Source organism: Gigantopelta aegis, chromosome 14 (genome assembly GCF_016097555.1).
Source record: "Gigantopelta aegis isolate Gae_Host chromosome 14, Gae_host_genome, whole genome shotgun sequence".
Classification (NCBI taxonomy): domain Eukaryota; kingdom Metazoa; phylum Mollusca; class Gastropoda; order Neomphalida; family Peltospiridae; genus Gigantopelta; species Gigantopelta aegis.
In genome coordinates this window covers 14,833,753-14,861,055 of record NC_054712.1, presented here as the reverse complement: position 1 = coordinate 14,861,055, position 27,303 = coordinate 14,833,753, and the positions used below count along the sequence as shown (strand labels likewise).

The 27,303-nt window shown below is 36.2% G+C and overlaps 1 protein-coding gene and 1 long non-coding RNA gene across 2 annotated transcripts in view; one reads left to right on the top strand and one right to left on the bottom strand.

The window, feature by feature from the left end:
* Positions 1–27,303, top strand: part of LOC121388758 — a 69,656-nt gene that overhangs the window by 5,021 nt on the left and 37,332 nt on the right. The gene's annotated exons all lie outside the window — the stretch shown is intronic.
* On the bottom strand, positions 17,890–26,267 carry LOC121388760. The gene is made up of 3 exons (XR_005960006.1): positions 26,144–26,267; positions 24,954–25,150; positions 17,890–19,433 (listed from the first exon to the last, which is right to left on the bottom strand). It is a non-coding gene; the product is annotated as an uncharacterized LOC121388760 (long non-coding RNA).

Sequence of the window (27,303 nt, the reverse complement as noted above, 5' to 3'; positions counted from 1 at the left end):
CTGAGTATTTGGCGTCCCTAATACACTAATATTTCCCCTCCCCCCAAAACCCCCCCCCCCCCCCCCCCCCCCAAAAAAAAAAAAAACACCCCGGGGGTCCGCAGGAATTTTACAGAGAAGGGCAAGACATGCTAATATTAAAACATAATCTATTGGGTATACAATTTTCTCTTAATATTGAACAAATTAGTACAAATAATTTTTAATAAACTCTTTCAAATGAAAAAATTAATAAAATAATGGTCATCAAGAAAGTTGACTGTTTTGTGTCGAATTGTTGTTGTTAAAACTTTAATAGTATATATATATTAAATATATTAATATTAAAATGTTCTATTTTTCTAATTTTATGATTTCATTAAAAACGTTTTGGATAAGAAGACTTTTTTGTGTTTGTTTAACGACGCCACTGGAGCACATTGATTAATTAATCACCGGCTATTGGATGTCAAACATTTGGTCATTCTGACTCGTAGTCATCGGAGGAAACCCGCTACATGTTTCCTAATGCAGCATGGGATCTTTTAAATGCACCATCCCACAGACAGGAAAGCACATACCACGGCCTTTGTCCAGCTGTAGTGCACTGGTTGAAAAAGAAAGAAAACAATCAGCTGAAACGGATCCACCGATGTGGTTCGATCCTGCGACTCGAGCACCTCAAACGAACACTCAACCGACTGAGCTAAATCCCGCCCATAAGAGGATTAAAGACAGAAACTATGTTGAATTACAGAGATTATTTCCTTCAGAAAAAACAAAAACTAATTAAAAAATCTGTTTTGGAAAAATGTATTACAGAGTTGGTTAAAGATATAACCAAAACAGACTTGGGAAAATAATGAGTACAACAGTCCTATAATTTAAGATAATAAACCCATATTGTACAAAAACTATATTGAAAAAAGGCATCCTTTTTATACAAGATTTATCGAAGGAGCAAGGACTGTTTATGGATTATGAAGTGTGTAAAGCAAGGTACAATATATATATATATATGGGCGTACATAGGATTTTGAAAAGGGGGGGTTCCAATACATAGGATTTTGAAAAGGGGGGTTCCAAAATAGATTGCAGAGATATTGGGCATATATTTCTATGTTGAGTAAATATAATAATGTCAGATATCAATGTCAGATATATTAAATTATAAAAAAAGCGCCATGATATATATACGCCCATGATAATATATATATATATATATATATATATATATATATATATATATATATATATATATATATATATATATATATATATAAATATGTATATAAGAAATAAGTCACTTTAATAAGAGCAATCAAAACATTTCAAAAGTACGGACTAAATATTGAGGCACTGCAAATTGAAAAATATATATAATATTTTAAAAAGTCTGTTCAATGAATTTGAAGAAGTCTTGAGATCTTGGCAAATTTTCTTCGAAACTAATAGTTAATGGTTCAAGTTTGGAAATCGTTTTGTTTACTCTTTTTCTTTCTTTCTGCTGATCTGCCCATATGACACCTGTAATGTAGAGGTACCGGTATATGTATATTGGTTTTTGTTTTTGTTCTTTTTATATATAAAGATTTATATATCTACATGTACATGACATGTATATGTAAGGGTATAAATGTGTTATACATGTACGTATAACACTCGTACTGTAAGTAACGATTTCTGGGCCCCCAACCCTGATATTACCGAATGGTTTCTGTAGCAATAAAATATATTATTAATAATAATAAAACAACAACAACAAAACACATAGGCATAGTCAGGCATATGCAGGCTTTGCGAAAGTAACAGGAGATTTGGGGAGGGAGCTGACTGATTGAGATTTTTTTACGGGGTTTCGGAATCATATTCCCTTGGGAAAAAATTGAAAGCTAGATGCTCTGAAATGCATTTTCTTGCATTCTACAAGTAACATTCATCATTACAAATACTGACAAATGCAACATTTACGAAATAGCATTTGTATGCAAGTGTATACGTTGAATATATAAACACAACTGTACGATCCAATCGAATAATTCGTTAGTCACAATCGCAAATATGGTGAATAACAAGGAATCGAATTACTGTGAAGGACGTTGTATTAAAACGTAACTGAAATAATTCTGATTCAACTCCTTTGGTAGCGAATTTACTTCATTTCTGGAGTTACTTGAGATTGGAGGGGGGGGGGGGGGGGGCACCTCTCGCGGTCAATTTTGAAAACTTGATATTCTAAAATACAATTTCCTGCTTTCTACAAGTAAAATTCATCATGACAAATACCAATATTTTAAATATGTAAAGCTAACATAAGTAGTAGGGGGGCCTACCGAGGGACATGACCTACTTTCCCGTGATCACGTGACCTTGGTAGGAGACAATGGCCTTGGTACAAGTGTGCGACCTGGGTAGGATGGACTAGTCCCACTGTCCTTGGACTGACCTTGGGATGCCTCCCTCAGCGTATAAAAAGGGTGCTTTTTGGCTTCATTGTGTAACGTCTATTGTGTTGTTGTTTTTGTGTTCACAATGGACACACACGTGGGTGTTTTTTCACGGTGCCTTTTGTTTTTTATTCTAGTTGACTTCAACACCAAAACTAATCAATAGCCATGAAAACCATTTCTCGTAAAAAAAACAAAAAAAACAATAAGTAGCAGAAAACACTACAGATGTTTGCAGATGATGATGATAACTTGTTTAACGTGCCCATATACCACTAGGGTTTCGAACACGCCCATCCAGAGTCCGACCTCAGATAAGATCGATGACCTGACTCGGGATGGAGGAGGGGGGAAGGGGTGGAGTTGAAAATGTGCAGAATTTTGAAAATAGCAATTAGTAAAAAAAGCTAATAGAATAAATTAAAAAAAAAAAAAAAAAAAAAATTACAAGCCAAAAAAAAAAAAGAATTGACTGCTCGGCCGAATATTTATATAATTTGGAGCATTTTAGGATAGTCCAAAATTAAATAAGAGAAAGAAGAGAGGATCGGACTATTTGATAATAAAAAAAGAGAGTAATTTCGACATAAACTTTTGAACGCAGATCTAAAAGTTTAAAGTCCGATCGATATGTCCACGTGAGTGGCCTCGTTAAGGCCGTTAGGGTGCACAGCTTATAGGGACGAGATGGGTTGCATCCCGTCAAGAAAACCCCTAGAATGACAGTCGATAGACGTTGAAGGTGTAGTGCTGTGCTGAAATACAGATCTTGAGAAGCCGGATCCGTCAGAAAGAGAGAGAGTATCAGACTAGGGTATAGTCCAGTCGTCATGGGTTGGTATAGTGGTGCGGACGGGCCCGACTCCGGAGGATACGAGATGGTATCACTATAAAGCAAAGAAAAGTCTAGAAAAGAGTAGTAGAGACTAAACGCGAACAACCGTGGCGTTCTGCAGAATGGCCGTCATACGAGTCACGAAAAAACAAGTCAACATAGTCAGATGGAGAAATGACGTGGAGGCGAGGACTCTCGCTAAAAAAGAATCCAACCTGGTGGTGCAGATTGTCGAAACGAGAAGCGTTCCAGCGTTCAATCAGTTCCAATGACCGCATACATCCCAGTAGAAAAACTTCATTTCGCTGACAAAAACAACGAAATGAAGGATTCCCAAGTCGAGCACACGAAAGCACGTGCAGTGTGCACCAGCGAAACAAACACGTCTTACCGCGTGGAGCTCCAGACTGGGAATGGATGTTTGCAGACACCTTTTTTTGCGTGTGCGTCTTAAGCAGCAGAAGAAATCCTTTATGCTATGCACACTGACCGTCAAATTTTGTATTGTTTAGCGACATCACTAGAGCACATCGATTTATTAATCATCGACTATTGGATGTCAAACATAATTTTGACAGTTTTAGAGAGGAAACCCCTGCAGGCTTTGTGTCCGAAAACTATGTAATATGTAATAAAAACAAATAATTTAGACATGTGCTCTGACGAATGTTAAACAGCAGGTCTCTTACTAACATATTTTGGCAGAAACTTGTCTAAAACGTCTTTACACGCATACATGTCCTTTTTTAAACGGTACCATGTTCTTTGTAAAATAAAGATTTGATTTGAATACACATATTTATTTTTAGTATTTCTCTAGTATTTTGTTTTAGTCATAGTGAACGAAGATATATTTGTTAAGGAGAAGAAATGAATGTTTGTTAAGGAAGAATGAATAAATGAATGAATGAATGTTTAACGACACCCCAGCACAAAAATACACATCGGCTATTGGGTGTCACAAATGGTAAGTATATGAAAATAGTATTTATGTAAAAGCACAGTGTAAGGAGCTGAGGTGGGGGGGGGGGGGGGGGGGGGGAGGAGAGTATAATATAATACATAAAATCAAGGTAAGTATATTTTAAAACTTTGTATACAAATCAAAGTGTTTTAAAAACTTTACAATTAATTCTGGATGAAATTTAAAACATTCCAAAACATTTCTGTTGCGAAATATATTATTTCTCGTCGGTTTGAGATGATCACACTCCACCAAAATTTGGCGCACAGTCAGTGTACACTGACAGTGTTTTTAAGGAAGAAAGGAATGTTTAACTTGTGACTGCAATTGGAAATAACACTTCAAACTAATCTATGCCCAAGGGAAATAACTGCATTTTAAGCAACAATATCGTTCGCTTTATGGTTCCAGGGTCATTTAATATAAATTTACCAAATGGATAAAAACAGGGGGCGAGATGTAGGCCAGTGGTAAAGCGGATGCGCGGTCGGTCTAGGATCGGTCCCCATCGGTGACCCATTAGGCTATATCCAACTAGTGCAGTATGACTGGTATACCAAAGGCTGTGGTATGTGCTATCCTATCTGTGGGATGAATTCCCAAATAAAACCCAGCGCACATAAAGGTATTTAAGCAAAAATAAAGACAAAGAAACGTATCGCGAATGGACAGTTTTAAAATCGTGTACAGCTAATGGTGATTTGTTCTTTTGGATAGACACATTTATAGTTTAACTTTGGAAGACTCTCATTGGAGGAGTCTAAACATGCACTCGAAGCTTCCGAGTTCGCTCGAATACAACAACAACAACAACAACAACAGAGTGGTACGGGATGGAAAAACCACAAAACGAAAGCGTATAGGCCTAAAAGGTCAGGTATCATCATCATTAAGATTTTTTTTCTCTCAAGCAGCCTCATTTTACCATTGTACAAGCAGTCTATATAACTTGCAGGGTGGGTCATATACTACTCAACCTATATATATATATATATATATATATATATATATATATACCAAATATATGTCAGCAATTTGTGCACATCTAAACTTTGTGCAACTATGAGACTATGTACATCCCCACAATTATGTATGACTAATATACAATCAATACATTTACTTGACATGGTTTTCCCAATATTCTTAGCGAAATTTGAAAGTTTCAGATCATTGGCAGTATATTTCAGTGAAAACAAAACACAGTGCCTACATCCATCCGTCCATCGTTTCGAGCGGGACTTGTGTGGACTAGCGAAATAAGACTAAAGTTGTTCCTATTTAGGAGTTCTCACGGTACGATTCCATCGCATGCGACAAGTCGGTACGACTACGGTCGACGACAGTCATTTTTCACACTCTTGTTTTGGCTTCGTACACAATAAATATAACATATCTTACCGTAATTTCACTTGAAATCCATATTTTGTAAAAGGTACATTTTTTTAAATCACAAGATTTTGTTCAAACACATTCAGGTGCATTAGTAATGGGCAAAAAGAAAATAATATTCAATAGAAATTTTTCAACATTTTGAAAAAGGAAACGTCATGTACCCAGTTTATGGTTATTGTAAGGAGATAAGTAACGTCATTGGAATACTGACGTTATTCAAATTCAAAATTAGCTATAGGGTGTATGCAACCAAATCAAATCCCATAGACGACAATAGTAACACATGTGGCTAAAACTCCTACCTGCAGCGTATCAATCGACATAAACGCCACGGATATATATATTACCACCCCTCACCCTCAAAGTGAATCAGAAAAAAATTGGGGGTCAGGCTGCTCATTTCTGAGATAACGGGTAACGTCTATGACTACCCTAGTTCCGCACAAAATTCGAGTAGTGGTTTTTTTTTACAGGTACCCCATACATGTTTCAAGCACAAGGCTACTTGACACAGTGGTACTAGATAAAATAAAATTGCATATTTTTTTACCCAGATGAAAGTGATTTTTTTTTTTACAATCAACACTCACATTTATCACCAATCACAGGACTTGTGGTGTTCACTTCTCTATCATAACTACGGTGCACCTCGAACTTTGACCAGCCGGAAGTTATTTGGTTTATATTATTACAATGCTTCGCCACAATAAAACAAAAACTGGTCAACTAACCTTGACCCCTGTCAAATTTCTATAACAAGCAGACAACGCTGTTTAAAGGTCTGTATTTTTTGTTTCATAATTCTGGACAAATTATTAATTTTAAGTTTTAAAAGATGAAAGAAATAAAAAGTACCTTTTGTCAAATATATCATATTAAAAAATTGCCAATGGATATGTTTTATTTATTGTGTACGAAGCCAAAACAAGGGTCCAAAAAGTGACTGTCGTCGACCTTAATCGCGTAATAAGATCGCCCCTTTACCTGGCGTTTACTGGAGGCCCGACGTTTGTTTTGCTGGAAAACTGTTACAGACCCGGTGTAAACGGAATGCAAGTCCGTAGGAACAGTTGTCTGACCGGACTTAATCTCCTAAGAATGCAGGTCCTAGGTCTAATATACCTAGGAATGCAAGTCCTAGGACTTACATTCCTTAGGAATACTGGCCTGACTGCCAGGATATCAAGTCCGGGCCAGACTTGCATTCCTAGACAATCAAAATTTAAGTCCGGTCGTACACATAAAAATTAAATTAGAAATGTAAACAAAACGGAAAAACAGTTTCCTTTTTGGTCTATTTAATTAACTTAGGATACTAGCGCCTCTATTTAAATATTTTCTATTTATTCCAATATTTTCCATTTATATCCTTTGCAAGAATTTGTAAACGTTTTGTTGACCTTATTACATGAGCAGAACCAAGGTCTTTATTCATTGCGTATTGTTCCAACTAATAAATGTTTAAACATTTAAAAGTAGCTCAAAAACATTTTTCATAATTCGAAGCATATTAGTACTCGCAAATAAGTAAACTTGCCCATATGATATACCAACCCAATTATCTGTTATACATTATATACTGGTATTTGATAATAATAATAATAATAATAATAATAATAAAAATAATAATAATAATAATTTGCCTATAAAAATGTGATATTTGCGTTATATACATTATCCTGTTATTATATAATTTTAAGTTTGTACCTTTTTGTCAGTAATGTTGCAGGCGCGTGTACATAGGGTATGGGGTGGGGTGGCGTGTTCTAAACACCCCTCTTCAAAGCAAATTTCTAGACCTCTCCCCTGTATAGCTTACTGAACATGTGCCTGCTTTGTCAATTTTGCTCATTTTAAAAAATTAATTTGGTCTAACATATGACATATCAGACTCTAGCCTCTATGATATCTTAGTCCCAACAAACCATACCATCGATAATTTTTTTTTTTTAAATGGTTTTCATTACTGTTTATCAGTTAATAGAAATATCAATGACTAAGAGTGGGTTTTAGCAGCTCAATGGGCTACTACACCGACTAAAACAAAACAGTAACCCCTGAACAATTATCATACTGTCAATAATATGCACACACAATTTACAAAGATCCTTTTAAACAGACTAACTACTCATGACACTTTTACACCTGACAGTTTTGGTCGCAATAGGCATTCAGGCTCCCCGTTTGCTGATTTTTATTGGCCGAATGAAACGAAAGTGTCAGAATCTGGAATACAACGTATATTTATATTCGCATCACTACCAAGACGCTAAATAGGATTCCAGACAAATAAGTCTGCATTTTTACATGGAGTACAACTAATATTGTGAGTAAAATTATGGAGATGCATGGTGAAGATTTTAGGCCAGCTCATTTTGCCCGAACGTGTCCATTGCCCCCCCCCCCCCCCACTGGGGGAGTGACCCACCCCCACCCCCACCTCCACCCAGTCTCGAATGATTATGGTGTTCCTAACGGCCAGGTATAATAATACAGACCCTTTCCCCAACTCATATCTTATGCTTTTTATGGTCAGAACTGCCATAAGGCAGTCAGTGATAATTAAGTATTTTGATGCTATTTTTAATTGTTCATCAATTGTTAATTATAGTACCAGTTATAAGTACTAACTACTAGAACTAAGTACAGTTTTTAAAGTTTTATTTCAGGGATTTTCAGGAATCATATATATGTAATAAGCAAACTATCGGAAATAAATTCCACAGGATTAGGAATACTAGCATTGAAAGTCCTGTGGACTAGGAGTACCAAGAATAAAAGTCCCACAGACTTACATTCCTCGGAATGCACGTCCCACAGACTTAAATTCCTAGGGATACAGGCCCCACAGACCTAGGATTCCGAGGAATGGAAGTCCGATCGGACAAAGATTAAGGAAAATCACAATTAATCAGATTGTGACTTACCGTCAAAATATAAACCTACAAAACATATTATTAAAAATTATGTTGGTGTATATAGGAATTGTCTTTTGTTGTTCACCAAATGTTAAAGTTTTTTTTTAGTTACCAGTTTTCATATATATATTTTTAAAAACAATTTTGGGCTACATATTGGGGCGGGGGATATATTTCTTGGTGTTGAACACATGGCCATATAGCCGACTTTATATCTGTAGTTGCATAATATACTTTTGAAAAAAGCAAGCTATTCGTCCTACTTCAATATGCTAACAAAAATGTAAGACGACTACAAAAATTCACTTACGTGATACTCAAACTTAAAAATATTTTTGACATGGAGGTTTGAACCCACAATAATCTTAAGAGACTCGTACACTTATCCATCACACTACGAGGGAAGGCTGCCAAAACCTCACTTTTTTTCTTGTGTCTTTCTGGCAGCTCGTGCAAATTGCAGAGTATAATAAACGGACATCTAATTTGTCGGACTGGTATTTCTGTCACTGTTGTAGAAGGAATTCAAGTCCGGTAGGAATACAAGTCCTAGGATAAAAACAGCTTAAAAATAAACCAGGAATGAAAGTCCGGATAGGACTATGGTTCCTAAGCTATGGAGGTCCGATAGGACTACTGTTCCTTTTACACCGGCGCTTATTAGAGACCCGCCACTTATTAGAGGAAATGCGGTAATATTGCAAGAACGTTTTTCATTTTGAAAATATTCGTTGCTACCTGTTTTGGGGAGGCTGTGGGAGTTGTTTCCTGACAAAATGACGTTGTGTAAACTGTGTTCTTTATTACATGTCGTAAGTATTTAATTTAAATGTAAGTAGTTATAGCAACTATATTTTTCATGTAACTTGCATCAGTGTCAACACACTGTAAACCTTTTCTCTGATCATGTGGAAATATAAACAAGTCAATCGACAGGAGGCAGCGCTAATGCTTTGACAGGCCATTTCATGATTTTGGCACCACCATTCTGTCTTCAAGGGGACATGTGCCCCCTCACTTTTCAGATATTTTGCTTTATATTTGCTTTATAATAGTGTAAAAGTGTGTACATGTAAAAGTGTGCCTCCCCCTACTTTTTAGAACCTTCCTATGCCACCGCTTTAACTTGCCAGCATTTTAATAACGGAAGCATCATGGACGAGTGCATTATTATTGTAGGGATAATATGTAAAGTGGTGTCGTCTTAAATTTGTAGCAACTCGCATAACTTTTGTTTACGGTGCATTTTTTTAATGTAAATTAAAAAAGTTTTAAAACAAATTAGCATGGGTCCCTGGTGAATCGAGGTACTTAATAATTGTATTAGTATATTTTAAAACTGCTTTAATTTTTACTTGAATCAACAATGCAGAAAAGACTACACATTTGATGCAATCAAAAGTACACACGTGCTTACATCGGCCTACCCCCTCTCATAATCTCTGAACAAATTTTTTTTTAACTATTGAGTCGTGTTATTTACTATTTTCAAGTATAGAAGCAAAAAATGTCATAAAAACAAAGTATATAACTGTAATTTGCATGGTTGAATTTATGTCTTGAAGCAATCAATAAAAAAGGAACGGTTTCTATAATTATTTTTATTGATTTAGCGATCAGCAGATTGCTGCATGGTGTTTAAAATATTGTTTGCAAAATCAGGTGGGACAAACTTCTATTATTGTTTTTTAAATAGCTTTGATTATTTCTATTTTTATTTTTTATATAAATATTATTTTAATATGTATTCAAATATAATACTGACTATATATATATATATATATAATATATATATATATATATATATATATATATATATTGTAGTAATAGTCATATTTTTAAAGTAAAACACTATCGATGTACATCCTTAGTTTACGTTTTCAAATTTTAGCGCCCTTATTAAATTTTGCTTCCATAAATAAACGATTGATGTGTGACCTCACATTTTACTGACGTCACTCACTAGTCACAAAATAAATATGCACATGACACTTCGATATATATTTTGGGTATGATTGCCATAAATTAACAAAACTACAAATGTTTTAATTGACATACGGGTCGTGTCGTGACCTAGTTTGTTTCCTGTGTAGAAAAAAGAATTTTTAAGGTAAACTGTAACAAAGATTTGGATATACGTACTTAAACTTTCTTAGCTACTTGACTGTCTACACATCCAACTGTGAAACTTGGAACGTAAACAAATGGTAGGTGGCGTAATACGCGTATTACTTTAAAAATGGAGGAAATCCCAAATGTTAAAGCCGCACGCCCTAGTTCCATCCAGCGAAAATAAATTATAATTTGGTTAATCTACAAACCTGTAACACACTTAGATCACGTTTTTATCAAATGGAGTGAAAAAGCAGGTTTTATATCGATAAATACCATGGGAATCCCCATGTCCCAATTGCTTGAAATAGTTTTGAAAGTTAGTATTCTGATGTTACCGGTAGATGTCGCTCGAAGCACAACAATGCCTACGTCACGACAAATTTCACAGAGTGCGCACAGACTTGAGGTGCGTTCCTTTCACCTCTCCTGGACATGTTCCAACTGTTCTGTCCTGGTTGTATCCCCTCTCCAGATATCGTAAGACTTAGCAAAATTATTGGTTTTAAGGGTTTGTAACGTTTTGTATTGAGATACTTACTTGTCTGAACTTTATTGTTACTGAAAATGTTCATGAACTGTGAAGAAAAATCTCACAAATGAACAACAAACAAACGACAACAAATCGGATGTTGATTGCGCGAACCGTGCACGAGAAAACAAACCGAACCAAAATGATAACGGTCACGTGGTATACCAACGTCTGTGACGTTTATACAGGAAGATTCCCTCTAAAAATAGATTGGACCTCGCTTGCTTAACGGTTTTTTCTCGAGTGCACGCGGCTTTTGAAGAAATACAAAAAAATGCATTTCGTGGTTTTACAAACATCAGGATTACCAGGATTACCAAAAAGCACTTCAGGTGAATGGAAATGTGTATTCTAAATAATAAAATGTAAGTAAAGTGCAATTTTATTTGTGAAAAAATGGGTTTAATAGCGAAAAACAACGCCGTAATGGTTAACAACTAGCCGTAACTAGGGCGTGTCCCTTTAATAAGGTGAGAGTATGCCATCAAATTCAGGCCCGTACGCAGGGGGGAAGAGGGGGTGGGGGTGGTCGCGTACCAACCCCCCAAATTACCAAAGGTCCACATTATTTTCTATCAAATTTAGATAAGGTTACATAAACCTTTTTCTTTTTTCTTTTTTTTTTTACTAAAAGAAATTAGTCGTTTTAGCCATTGTTGGTTCCCCCACGAAGAATTCCCCCCCCCCCCCCCCCCCCCAATTAAAAATGCTGCGTGCGGGCCTGAAATCTATTAAATCTCATTTTTAATAATGGTGTGAATACAAAATGCTAAAACCGCCAAGGCAGGTAACTCCAGTAGCATTATTACTGAAGCTGTTCCAACGATTGCCTTCATACCCGTTTCAAAAAAACAAACACAATTTAACCTATTTACATTTAAAAAATGTTTTCTCCAAACGTTATTTGAAATTTAATAATATGTTTTTATATGAATTTTAATTTTATTTATTAGGCCTATAGTTTTCGCTTTTGAAGCAAACGGACTATAAGCATTTTCGGTAGACTTGTTTATTAGGCCATGTTCAAAGAAAGAAAGAAATGTTTTATTTAACGACGCACTCAACACATTTTATTTACGGTTATATGGTGTCAGATTTATGGTTAAGGACCACACAGATTTTGAGAGGAAACCCGCTGTCGCCTCTACATGGGCTACTCTTTCCGATTAGCAGCAAGGGATCTTTTATTTGCGCTTCCCACAGGCAGGATAGCACAAACCATGGCCTTTGTTGAACCAGTTATGGATCACTGGTCGGTACAAGTGGTTTACACCTACCCATTGAGCCTTGCCGAGCACTCACTCAGGGTTTGGAGTCGGTATCTGGATTAAAAATCCCATGCCTCGACTGAGATCCGAACCCAGTGCCTACAGCCTGTAGACCGATGGCCTACCACGACGCCACCGAGGCCGGTAGGCCATGTTCAAATTATCAATAATAATAGAACATGTATTCGTTGGCACCAATCATGCCCCCCCCCCCCCCCCACCCCCACCCCCACCCCCCAACACACACACCCTCCCTCTGATATTGTGCTCATATTGCTGTACATTCATATTTAACACCAGAAATTGAATATTTTTGTCGGGGAGCATACCCCGAACTAACAACACCCCACCCATTCAAATACAATCCCCGGCCCTAATGATGACATAAGAATTATACCATTGCGAACAGATATTATATCTGCATCTATTTTTCGATCTTTTTTTTTTTTTTTTTTTTTTTGCGGATTGGCGGATCCAGAAAATCCATTGGAGGGGGGGGGGGATTCCTGGGATTTTGCAATGTGAAAATATAAAATAAAAATATAATTGTCGCAAATTTTAAGGAGGGCGGGCCCCCGCCCCCCGCCCCTTAGATCCGCCACTGTACATGACCCCAACTGGCTTTAGTATATGTCCGTACTGGTCACTCCGTTGTACATCCAATGCACAATATTTAAGAATTGAACGTTATATTTTTGACGTCCATGCGATGATAAACACCAAAACCATTTTACACACTGTATGAATGGCGTAGCGCGTTAGCCATTATAAAAAACTATATTAAAAAACCCCAATCGAACTCTATTCCGCAATGATTTACAACTGTATCAATGCACAAATAAGGGATTTCCCTTAGAACGTTACATTCCTTTTTATCCGTCAAATCTCCGATTCATTATATTGATTTACATAAGGTTTTATAAATTTTATTTTCTGAATCAATGTGGATAAAACGTTATAAAAACATCAACTGATAACGCAAACATTTTTTCGATGAATTTTGAACTAATTAACATGAGGGAGAGTGTCAAATTATTTAGATTTATTTACTAGTATACCTATATTAAAATTGCAGTTGTCAAAAGTTGAATTAGTGAAAGTGACTGTGAAGACTGACTTGAAAGGGATAAAGTGATTTCAGTGTTAAAGTGTGTGTGGATTTCAGAGGAAGTTTGTGATTGTGTGATATTATTCTCGGAAAGGACAGGTCGCGGAATTGAGCACGAAGGCGTATGTGTTTTCGCGCGTGTAAGTTGTCGGTTTGGTGTTTTTGTCAAATGTGACAGAGATGCGCTCATGTCTCTCTTTTGATTTGTTGAGCATTCTCTACTATAACTTCTGATAGAAGCTTCGTTTTTGTGGCCTGTCATATACATTATGTGTCTCAGTTCAAAACCGGAGTCGTTAAAAGCCTGAATTGTCACCGTCACTCACAGTGCAGACGAACTTGGGATAAAAATAGTTTTCACGTTCATGGAAGAATGAACGTTGGGGTTTTTTTTAGATCACGTAATAGCATTTTAACCAACCAAGACGCCTATTACAAAACAGAAATTATAAAATGGAATTATTACAAAATGACATCGGCAAAATTCAGCCACAGGGCTCACCATTGAAAATTACATATTGTTTTAAATCTTTTCCGGTAATGGACCATCTAGTAGCATACAACAAGCATTTTTTTTAACATACTTTTTTATGACTTTTATAATGTAAACTGAAGCAAATGGACCTAAGTAGAAGAAAAACACACAAAATGTAATAATATTTCATCATAACTCTTGTTCAGCGTACATGTAAACATGACACGTCAATGGATATTTAGCACACTTTTCTGTGTTATCTTAGCTAGTTATCCTCCAAGTTTTAATGTGTTTGGTTAAACTGTGTATTTTTAATTATTAAGCAAATTGTTGCCCGTCTGCCAAAACCGTCCACAGCCTGGCACAGAAACACAGAAATGTTGGAAAATATTATAATGTTGTCACATACTGACAATGACTTTACACCTGATATGTCCTATAGACAATATCATTGTGTAGTCTTTGCATTTATTAATATAAAATACATCAGGCCCGTAGGAACTGGGATGGGGTGGGGTGGGGTGGGTGTGCGAGGAGCGGGCCTAGGGGCTTGTTCTCCATCCCACACTTGAGGACAAAAATGTATGTTTTAAATTTTCACTACTCCACATAAATAAAGATGATACTAAGATGAAAATCTAGTTTGTATCCCTCACTAGAGACTGTATACCCCCCCCCCCCCCCCCCCCCCCCCCCACACACACACACTTCAAATATCGTTCCTACAGGCCTGTACAAATGTGGACAATATGTAGAGGCTGACGTTAGGAGCCAGTTCCTTTTATCTTTAGGATTTTGTAATCACGATTTCAAACCAACTGTATCAGCTAGTTTGCTCCACATATTGACATAAAACACATTTGTTATTATATATTGGAATGAAACAAAAATAATTACAATATATCCAGTATTGTTTTCTTTAATCATTCATGAAGGAAGAAGGAAGCCCTGGTGAAAATATATTACAGGTAAAACAAAACAAAATAATATATGATGCTGATTGCAAGTGCTAACTATTGTACATTTTGCTTTAAATTGCTAGATGCCAAAAGTGATTAAGTATATTATTTTATGGTAACAGGCAAAAATTAGACGACCAATTGTTTCAACCTCTGTCAAAGGTAGCAGGCTTTCTGCCAGAACATAATTCGAGGGTACGTAATACAAACTAAATATTCAAAGGCATATATTGGGTAGTTATGGGTTTGAAATGTTGTTTTATTGGACATTTTATTTAATGCACTTTTACAAATTTTAAACAGCAATTATCTTACTATAATCTATCTAAAAATTAAAACAAAACATATCCATTAATTTCCGAGATTTTCGAGTACATACATGTAATTTTACCTGTGTTCCCTCTAGCAGAAACCATAAAGAAAGCATTAAAAAAGTGCAATTTTAGTATGCTTTATTAGTGGACATTAACTTTAAAACTAATTAACTAATTAATTCTGGCCAAAGTAGGCCTACATATGTTGCTCCTGCCAAAGTGTTAGCATTTTAATTTTAATGACAATATACTGAAGACTGTGTGTAATACTTTGGCAATCGTCGACGACCAAACGATAGCCAGCTACTGTGTCTAAAATACACATTTGTTTCCTAAATCTGATGCCACAGAGCTTTAGTTTGATTATTATCGAGTCCAGTCATGACATTAAAGGGACACGCCCTAGTTATTAACCATTACGCCGTTGTTTTTCGCTATTAAACCCATTTTCTCACAAATAAAATTGCACTTTACTTACATTTTTTTATTTAGAATATACATTTCCATTCACCTGAAGTGTTTTTTGGTAATCCTGGTAATCCTGGTGTTTGTAATACCACAAAATGCATTTTTCGTATTTCTTAAAAACGCACGCGCGTCTGAGAAAAAAAACGTTGAGCAGACAAGGTCTAATATATTTTTAGAGGGGATCTTCCCGTTTCAACGTCACAGACGTTGGTATACCACGTGACCGTTATCATTTTGGTTCGGTTTGTTTTCTCGTGCACGGTTCGCGCAATCAACATCCGATTTGTTGTCGTTTGCTTGTTGTTCATTTGTGAGGTTTTTCTTCACAATTCGTGAACATTTTCATTAACAATAAAGTTCAGACAAGTAAGTATCTCAATACAAAACGTCACAAACCCTTAAAACCAATAATTTTGCTAAGTCTTACGATATCAGGAGAGGGGATACAACCTTGGGGGTGGGGGTGGGGGGCACAAGCTATATTGTTACCTTTATTTAAATAGAGTAGGATAAAAAAAAAACCCTTACATTTTCGTCCTGGGGAGGGGAAGTGCCTCCCCACCTCTGGATCCTACAGACTGTACTACTACTACTACTACTACTACTACTACTACTACTACTACTACTACTACTACTACTACTACTACTACTACTACTACTACTACTACTACTACCAACAATAATACACGGTGCATCTAATTGCTAATAACAATAGGTTAGTCACTAGTACCCGGTGCCGAATAGCAAATGTAGGCTAATTGCGGTTTATATATAAAATTTATTATTTCAAACACTGTAGTATAGTCAACATGGTCAGTGACGGACTATCATTGTCGTCTTATTCCGATTCAAGTATCATGATTGCTGCAGCCACTTCCTCAACAGAAGCACCCATGTTGGTAAAGTAACTTCCTGTTCCAAACTCATTCCTTTCGCTGTCCAGGACAGAACAGTTGGAACATGCCCAGCAGAGGTGAAAGGAACGCACCCCAAGTCTGGGAAATTTGTCGTGACATTGGCATTACTGTGCTTCGAGCGACATCTACCGGTGACATCAGAATACTAAATTTCAAAATTATTTCAAGTAATTGGGTCATGGGGATTCCCATGGTATTTATCGATATAAAACCTGCTTTTTTACTCTATTTTATAAAAATGTGATCTAAGTGTGCTACAGTTTTGTAGATTAACCAAAATTAGAATTAATTTTCGCGGGCTGAAACTAGGGCGTGCGACTTTAAACTTACATGTTGTTAACCAGTAACCCAGTAAAACGAAGAAACCCGACACCTCTATGCGAAACATGCGAAATGGGCACTTGACCCCTAGCTCGAGTGTCCCCTAGCCCTATCATGACAGCCATACGCGTCCTAATGCTGGAGCACAGACTCAAATCCAAGCAAAAACGATAGAGATATTCGTGCAAAATGTGCCAACCTGAAACCTTTTTAAATCATGTATTTCCGTCATTCTACCCTCAAATTAGTTTTAATTCATGTAAAAATGCGTAGTGATTCGTTTGCAACCCTATATAGCTGTTTGGCAGTTATGTGAAGAAAAAACCCACGTTGTTGTCCAGATTCGGGAATTTTCGTTTAATTCCAACAAAATCCAGCCTGCTCCACTTCAAAAATGGGAACCTATGCTGTCAGGCGCGTGTACACCGGGGATGGGTATTTAAAGCTGCAATGCTCGCAATGAAGCCTCATTTCCATTTCGACGTAGACGAGATGTGTTTATTCATTGCAGTTTTCAAATTGCAGTGTGTTGTCAAAAAATCATTCATTCACCGTTTATTGTTTTTCTTATTTATTTTATTTTATTTTATTAATTATGAATTATGGTGAGACCAGTAGAGCTAATTTTAATCAGATTGCAGAGCCCTTTAAGTTATTTTCGGTTTCATTTTATAAGATTATAATTCTCTGCTGGTCAGCAAACACAGCTTATTATATACAATGATAAACCCAACACGTTACAGGATTTCTTTCAGATAGAGCATGTAGCATGGCTTACATCCAGTACTACTATTACTACTATACTACTACTACTAATAATATAATAAAAGTATCAGCAATAACTTTAGTAATGATATAACAATAATAACAACAATTTCGACATTCAAGAACGTTTAATTAACCAATAATTTATATGTTTTCATGTTAATAGCTTGAATGGCTCCCCATAATTCTAACGGGAGAAGTTAATCACTTGCCTCAATTGTTTTAGCGGCAAGGTCTAGGAAAGTGGAAAAACATTCAAACAATAATTATTTGTCAGTATGATTATAATGCCATACTATATGTGAATGTACATACCACAGTATTCCATTAGTTTGTAACTAAGTTTATAAATATGAAATATAATATTTTTTAAACATGATTAAGGAATCATATTAACAATTCACACATCACTCTACACAAACATTTCGGTAGTAACAGGAACCGATGAACATTAGTTTAAAGACACGTCATAACACAGTAAACTACTTTGAATATTTTAAAAACTACTTAGACTTCAAGGAACATTAGTTTAAAGACACGTCATAACACAGTAAACTACTTTGAATATTCTTAAAACTACTTAGACTTCAAGGAACATTTCATTCAGCATCATGCTGCGAGTTTCAGAGATCGCTACACAACTTTCAAACATTAAATTGTATTAGCTAATCACAATTGTGAAAACAAAATGTTCCCTGCACTTTATAAAAATTTCTGAAACATTATCAGCTGTTAACAATTGTACTATTTTGTACTATTTACAATTTGTAGTGAAAATCGATTTTTTTTTTATCTCAGTATCAAAAGTTCTTGGTATAGTATGATGTTTATGATTTTGTTATTCCGAAACCCAGTAATTTTAAACACACACACACACACACGCACGCACACCAAGTGTCATAATGATCATGTCATAAAACATACCTTTAACATTCAATCTTCCACATGCTTTACTGAAATTATTTAAAAACAATTTTTGCATTCAAAACAACCTTTTTTGTTCTTTCTCCCTGAACAGACTTCATGCATCCACCTATCGCACATTTCACACTGCACCCACTCAACCTCACTGCCATGATGACCCACATCTGGAGGATCTCTCTGCAAACACAAGGCACATGGAACATCATCATCATCATCATCTAATACAAATGTATCACTATAGCAACGTTCACAATCCACACAGTCAGTTTCAGTCTCCAATTCACTATCATCATCGAAACATACCACAACCATATCAATCTCATTTTCTTGAACTCCATCTTGTTCACACAAAGCCTGTTCCACTTTCTCTACATGCACTACAGCTTTCTCCCAGTTTTCTTTCAAAATTAAACTTTTTGATTCGTGGAATAAATTTAACACCCCCTTTAATTTAAACATATTATTTTCTTTCGCAACATGATTTTTCAGTTGTGCCCAAATCAGTTCAATGGGGTTCAGTTCGCAGTGACGAGGAGGGAGTCTAAGAACTTCATGGCCGTTGTCACTGGCAATTTTGTCTATCACATATTGTGATTTACAACCTGTTTTGCGAACCAGGTCCAACAGCTCCGTTTTTTTCATACCCTCCTCGAATGCAATTTCATTCATTTCAAGCCAATTTTTAATGTCCTGTACTTTACTTCAGTTTAAAGGCGGTTTAGTGTCCTTTTCAATCTGAAAAAGAGAAAGTAAAAATAAAAAAAGAGAGAAAAAAAATATATGTGTGTATGTGTTAGGGTGAATAACTAAAGTATCGATACCTAATTGAAGGCAAATGCACATGTGTCACACACACACACACACACACACACACACACACACACACACTCTCTCTCTCTCTCTCTCTCTCTCTCTCTCTCTCTCTCTCTCTCTCTCTCTCTCTCTCTCTCTCTCTCACACACACACACCTGGTTATTGTAAACATTAAATGAGTAACACTTTATGCATTTCATAAAACTCATATGTTTTTAATACTTAAATACCAGTATTGTTATTTGTAGTCTCTCATTCTGTCTGCCTGTTTGTCTCTCCCGATTAATTTTTTTATTACGATCGAACATCAGGGCGACTAACCTAATGGAAATATTTTCTGGTATTTTCATTTTTAAGCGCACGAACGCCCCTTTCAAAACAATAGTTTAAAGCATGCGAAAACGCCATTTTCAAATAAATATATATATATATATATATATATATATAAATTTAACCAGCGCCACATTTGACACATTTAAAAAATAACAACCAAAGAGATACATACCAATAAAAAAAAATTGTATTATTTATTGGAATTTTATGTATTCAATAATAAAAGTATAAATTAATCCACATAAGTGACAGAATTTTTCTACTTCCTTTTTAACAATAGCCCTACTTTATGGCTTGTCTAGTTTACAAAACATGATAAATATATTCATCAGTGTAAATAAAGTTACTATACCTAGTACAGCAATTAACAGCATTATCTCACACACACACACACACACACACACACACACACACACACACACACACACACACACAACAACAGATTATCACCAAAAAAAACCCTAAAAGCCCCACTTTATTAGCAAATAGTGTAGTACAATTTCACTCCCACCTACAGATTAGTAATAAAGTGACAAATTTGGGACCAATGTTATTTTTATCTAGGTATATTGCCACATTTGCACTATTTCATCAGTGGGGTCGAACTAATTTGTGGTTAACTGAATCGGGGACGAAACGTCTGGTACCCATATTAAGACTGGCTATCGTTCTGCAATACGCTTACTTTACTATTAGAGTAACACTTTTCGTGGCAAAATTTAAGAATGGTTTGTAAAAATTTACATTATTACTTACTTGAATAAAACAAGATCGGTAGGTATATTAATTAATTAATGTCATGAATGTGTCACATATTACTGGTAGCCAAATAGTATTTAGTGAAATGTTGCACGTGAACGCATACGAAAAGAACTTAAGAAGAGAATTGTGGATCCGTGATTTTTGTTTTCGTACGATCGCAAGTGTTCAATTATATATTCAGGTTTTTACACACCGTGGCGAAGTTGCATGCATCGCCATAGAACCGATGTCTGTCCTGTAGTAATTACTATATGGTATTTGAAATATCTTTAAAATGAATATATAAACTACATAACAAGTAAGACAAATTTCATACATGGCTTCACTTTACTCGATTGTCAAAAACATTTTCATGCTGTCGGTATTTGTTTAAACATGAAAAAAATGTGTTGCATTATGATGGGAATTTTCATTTAAATTGTGTGTACATATGTGTGTGTAAAAAAGAGTAACAGTAATACACACACAATTCAAATTGCTATAAAATGTACCTTGTATTGATAAAGTTCATTTATGTATTCTTTGTTAACTATACATGCAACATTCCAAATACACTGTGATACAAGCCCCCCCCCCCCCCCCCCCCCCCACACACACACACTATACTATGTGACTTTACGCCACTGGGTCTTGTGATATCAATCTAATTAAAATTAGCTTCACTATTACATGTGGATCATGTCCACCAATCAAAACCTTACTTGCAGAATCCTGCCAGTGATTTAAAAATAATTTGAAAACATTCCGAATTATCCTGAGGGTATACGACATGTTTCGTGTGAATTACGAATGCCTTAAAACATGTTTTATTTTATAAAATAAATAATTTGTAATGTAAAACTGAAGACTGATTTAGGTTTTTTTTAATTTTATAAATAAATAAATAATTTGTAATGTAAAATTGAAGACTGATAACCCACCCCGTACGGATTGGTATGGTTCGCTGTACTGCGGCCACTAAAATAGACTCGCCCGATATTTTTAGAATTTGTATGCTCCCAAATAACGTTATAAAAGGCGAAGTGTGATTGGTCAATATTTAAATTATTATTTACAGACGAAATGTTACCTGGACATTGGGGACTACGCAGTGTTGTTAGTTTTAAATCAATGGCAGGATTCTGCAAGTAAGGTTTTGATTGGTGGACATGAGCTCCAACTGGCTGTCTTTAGATCCACATGTAATAGTGGAGCTAATTTTAATTAGATTGTTGTGATATCACATTTGACGAACCACATTATTGACCCCCTTAGCAGTGTCATATTTCCGCTGGCATAGGCGTACAGGCTCCCATGTTTGTAGGGTTGGGGGAGGTGAGTGGCAGGATGATTTCCCCCCAAATTAAACAAAAATGAATGAATCTTGATAGAAACATTTATTCATATTAGCATTAGTGTCGAACAGTCATATATGGTTGCAAACGATTTACTACGCATTTTTACATGGATTGCAACTAACATTGTTGGTAGATGAAAATATGTTTTGAAAAGGTATCATGCAGCTCATTTTTCCCAGATATCTATCATTCTTGTATGAATTTGAGGATCCAACCCACCCACCAGTGCACACACTGGTATTTTGCACTTATGTCCACAGGTATGTAAATAAATGATTACATGGACATTGTTTACTGTAATTAGTAATTGTTTTAATGCATACATACTTTTTTATTGTCCGTAAATAGGCATGTCTCCATGAAACAATTTTGGTCCTTTCTTTCGAAAATCGCTTTTGTATTCAATTCTTGTAAAACCTGAATATATTGAACTGTCATTAGGATGTGTTAATTTGTTTTATAATCTAATACATTTATTCACTTTTCTGACCAAGAATATCATGTCAACACCGATTTATTGTGTAAAGTGTTCGCTTGATGCGCGGTCAGTCTGGGATCGATACCGGTCGGTGGGCCCATTGAGCTATTTCTCGCTCCAGCCAGTACACCACGACTGGTATATCAAAGGCCGTGTTATGTGTTATTCTGTCTGTGATAGGGTGCATATTAAAAGATCCCTTGCTGTTAATCGAAAAGATTAGCCCATGAAGTGGCGACAGCGAGTTTCCTCTCTCAATATCTGTGTGGTCGTTAACCATATGTACGACGCCATATAACCGTAAATAAAATGTGTTGAGTTGCGTCATTGAATAAACAGGCTTCGTCCATTTGTCGAGTGAAAACAACGTCGGGCAAGTCAAAACCTTATGGTCAGTCATCCGCCTGGCGACCGATATTTCGTGAATTCATTACAGCGTATTATTTTGGAATGTCCAAAATGTAATGTTTTTAAAACAACCAAAAAGTTGGTTTTGATAATAATTCAGTTGACTGGTTCTCTGGTATGTATAATATGCAGCCAAACCAATACGTGCTTTCGGGGGAGATCTGGGGGCCAACCAGTCTATTAAAATAAAAGTAGTCGGAATACACCTGTGCATTTCCTTTACCAGCATGCAGCTACATTGGGAGTGCTTCATTGGTCGATTGGAATTCAGTGAGAACTATTATTAAAATCAAACCAAAGGAGAAAAATTGAACTTAACCCACTCATGGCACTGGGTTAACCATGAAGGGACACAAGGCCACCCCCATCTCGTAGACAGTCTGGGTACTTCTCCTATAAAAATGTAGCTACGCCATTGATTCACATACACGGATTATTTGTTAATGCCGTTATTTTTACACGGAACCTGCAGTAATTGCCGGGTAACCATCCCCCATGTGGGGTCATACATTCGGGAGACACCCATAATAGCATCCGTGAAGTGAGTGAAACTAGGTGTATGTGGCCTTACACCTACCCATTGAGCCTAGTGGTGCACTCACTCTGGGTTGGAGCCGATACTGGCATGAAAAATCCCCCATTGCCTCAGGTGGGATACGAACCCAGTACCTACCAGCCTGAAGTCCTATGGCATAACCACTACACCACCGAGGCCTGTTCACACCCTGGAATGTTCGTTAACAATTGTACATGCATCATGGCTACGAAGATTATTTATAAGTAATTCACAATGGGTAAACCTATTTAATTCGGTTACTGGTATAACAACAAAGGAGATATTAAAAATACGGTGACTATTATTTAACCAAAAATGTTTTAAAATATTGCAAATAAATTTTGGAGAGATACCCTACTTAGCTGGCTAAAAACGGAGAAAGAACTTAATCCTCAAACCGTACATGATATTTTATGTATTAATATTTGGCTGAATGATAGAATACTCCTTGATCGTAAGCCATTTCTATATAAAAACTATTTTGAAAAGAATTGTTTTTATAAACGACCTTATTGACGAAAAAGGTGATATTTTAAAATATGATCAAAGTTGTTAAAAATCTGTTGAAGCAAAAGTTTGAAATAGAAAGATATATTTTATATAAAAATTGCAAATACGAAATGTTTAATAAACAATGGGCTCCATGGGCTAATTTATTTAATGATAACGATTAAATGAAATATATGATGTTAGCTTAAGGTTGTTCTTGTCTATGGCTTGTTTGGAGATAGCGGAAAACAAGCAAAATAAACATACACCTCACGTATAACCGTATCTCGTCTTCTACCTCTTTCTCCTCTTTCTTATCCTCTCTCTTCTCTTTATAATATCCCAGATTAAACCAATTACATGTATGTATATTTACTACTCTTGTACCCACTTACATTGATGCCTTTTTGCATATATGTATGTGTATGTATGTGTGAATCTATGTATGTACATATGTGTATGTATCGGAGGACATCCGGGTACGTGTGTACGTATTTGTTTGTGTATGGATATATGTGTTGTATATTTATTATATGTACAGCAGTTATTTGGGGCTCCCATCCCTGACACTGCTATGTTTGTGATCTGGGGCAGTAAAAAAACAACAAAAAAACAAATTGTATATGCATCCTTCACTACACGGTTACACACGCCACTACACCGTGACAATAGTAGACGGCGGTCGGCAATGATGCGAAGAATCAGCCGATACTGGTATTTGATATTACACACATACACATACATGCGCACACGCACACACACATACACACACACACCGCATGGACACTTGACTGAAGTTATTTTTTCTTTATTTAATGTTGGAACTAATTTAAAGAATGGTCTTCGTGAACAAATTTATGCAATTATTTGTATCTCCATAATTTGAAAGGAACATGTACCAAGCTGTATATTCTAGTAATGGGACAGGCTTGACAAATATTACAGTATAGTGTGAAAGGTAAAATGTGGTCATTTTGTAAAACATTTGGGAGGGAGGGTCGGTCTTAAAATAATTTGAGTTTAAGGAGAAGTACTCTTTGTTCAAACGAGGGGAGTGATATTTTATATACATGTAGTACCTAAAGCCCATCCTTGTAACTGTTCTCTCCAGTGTCTTGGTGCATCCTGTTTTGATTTTCTTTTCTCCAACATGGCGTGTAGTCTGGGTATTGTGACACACGCATTACTGTTATGGCATTCATGGATTGTATTTCTGATGACTTGTTCATCGAAAGAGTCCGTTAATCTCTTCTTACTGTTTTTTTTTAACTTTTCCCTAATATGGAATGAAAAGTAAATCATTTTAATGTTAGTTAATGTTTTTAGTCTGACATATTCTAAAAAATAAGTGTATTGTCATATTTAATTTTTAAAATAATAGGTCAGTTTGTGGAATATGACCGCATTCAAAGTTTACCATTCCCATGCCCTTAGGAACTTGCGGGGGGGGGGGGGGGGGGGTGCTTTTAATCTCACCTGGAGACAAAAATATAGGCTACGTTGTTTTGTTTGTGTGTGTAGGGGTGGGGGGGGGGGGGGGGTTTCTACCAGAAAGACATTTTTAGGTATGGTACTATGGAAGTAAATGCAACCAGTCAACAGAGAGGCCTCCCCCAAAAAGGAAATGGGTTAGGTTTAGGGACTGTGACTCCTCCTTTAGAGATTGTGCACCGACCACTCCAAATATCTTTCCTACGGATAGAATAGAATATTTCATCTATTATTATTATTATTATTATTATTATTATCATTATTGACTGGCATAGGAGCGGAGGAGGCAAGGGGACATGTGCCCCCGCCCTCACGTTTCTTGATCCAGTAATAGCAACCATATTGTGTGTGATGTCATAATTTCGTATCATGCATTAGCGCCAGCAAATGGTGTGTGAACATTAAATGTATTGTCATTTTTTGGTCTTATATGTATATTATTTTTTATATAAGCAGTTCTGCGATTGTTTTTATTGCACGCATTATTAACGAGACTGCACTTCGGACTGGTTACAAAAACAACAAAACCCTAGCAGTCTACTGAATCGCCTGTCTATAGATATAGGTGATAAAATACATTTGAAAAAACACTACTGCTTTAAGAGTGTAATGACTGCTTGTACTTCAATCTCTATCTCAATCTAAATCTCATTCCAAACGAAAAATATATTCAAATATGTATACACGTTTCAGTGAAATCGTTCACTATATCTACAAGGACATAGTCCTTGGTGCACCTATGGAGAGGTGGCTCAATACGCAAAAGAAGAAGACTTACCATCACCCCTGACAGTTACGGCTTCCAAATCGAGTAGATAACGCTGTTTTCATGTCGGTAAGTTTTTATTTCTCATAATTTTAAACAAAATATTAAGTTTAAGTTGTAAAAAATTAAATTTAAAAAAAGTACTTTAAAAAAAAAACAAAAACATATCAAAAAATTACGGTAAGATATGTTATATTTACTTTGTACGAAGCCAAAACCAGGATGCGAAAAATGTCGTCGACCTTAAGGTAGTACTATACCAAATAACTTCCGGCTGGGTCAAAGCTCGAGGTGCACCCAACTTTTGATAGAGAAGTGAACACCACAAGTCCTGTGATTGGTTATAAATGTGAGTGTGTTGGTTGTAAAAAATAATAGTTTCATCTGGGTAAAATAAATGTGCAATTTTATTTCATCTAGTACCAATGTGTCAAGTAGCCTTGTGCTTGAAACATGTATGGGGTACCTGTAAAAAAAAGTACTCGAATTTTGTGCGAAACTAGGGTAGTCATAGACGCTACCCGTTATCTCAGAAACGAGCAGCTTGACCCCCATTTTTTTCTGATTCACTTTAAGTGTAAGGGGTGGTAGTATTTATATCCGTGGCGTTTATGTCGGTTGATACGTTGCAGGTAGGAGTTTTAGCCGCATATGTTACTATTGTCGTCTATGGGATTTGATTTGGTAGTATACACCCTTAATAATAGCTAGGCCTACTTATCAAATCTTTTTGTTAGTTTTCATTCGTCCCGAACCAACATAAAATGCCGGATACTTGTGGCATTGTCAGTTATAATGCCCGCTACGGGAGAGAGAATAAAGGATGGGTTTTTTGGGGGGTTATTTTTTTTTTGGGGGGGGGGGGGGGGGTGTCCTAGCATTATCGCATTATCAGGGTAAAGAAACTAAAGCCTATATCACATTATACGACGCGACCCAACTCAACTCAACAGTTGAGTCGCGTCGTGTACTGTGTATTGAAAAATCAGCCGTCGGCCCGACTGCATTTGACACGGCCGTCGTATAAGTGTGAACGGATCTGCGACGCGACGCGACTGTTGCTTTCGTGTAATGTGAACGGTTTACACGACGCTATACAACTGATGTCTACCGGTATCGAAATGGAATGTCTACATTTCATCCATCTTCATAAATCAAGGCTAATATTCGTT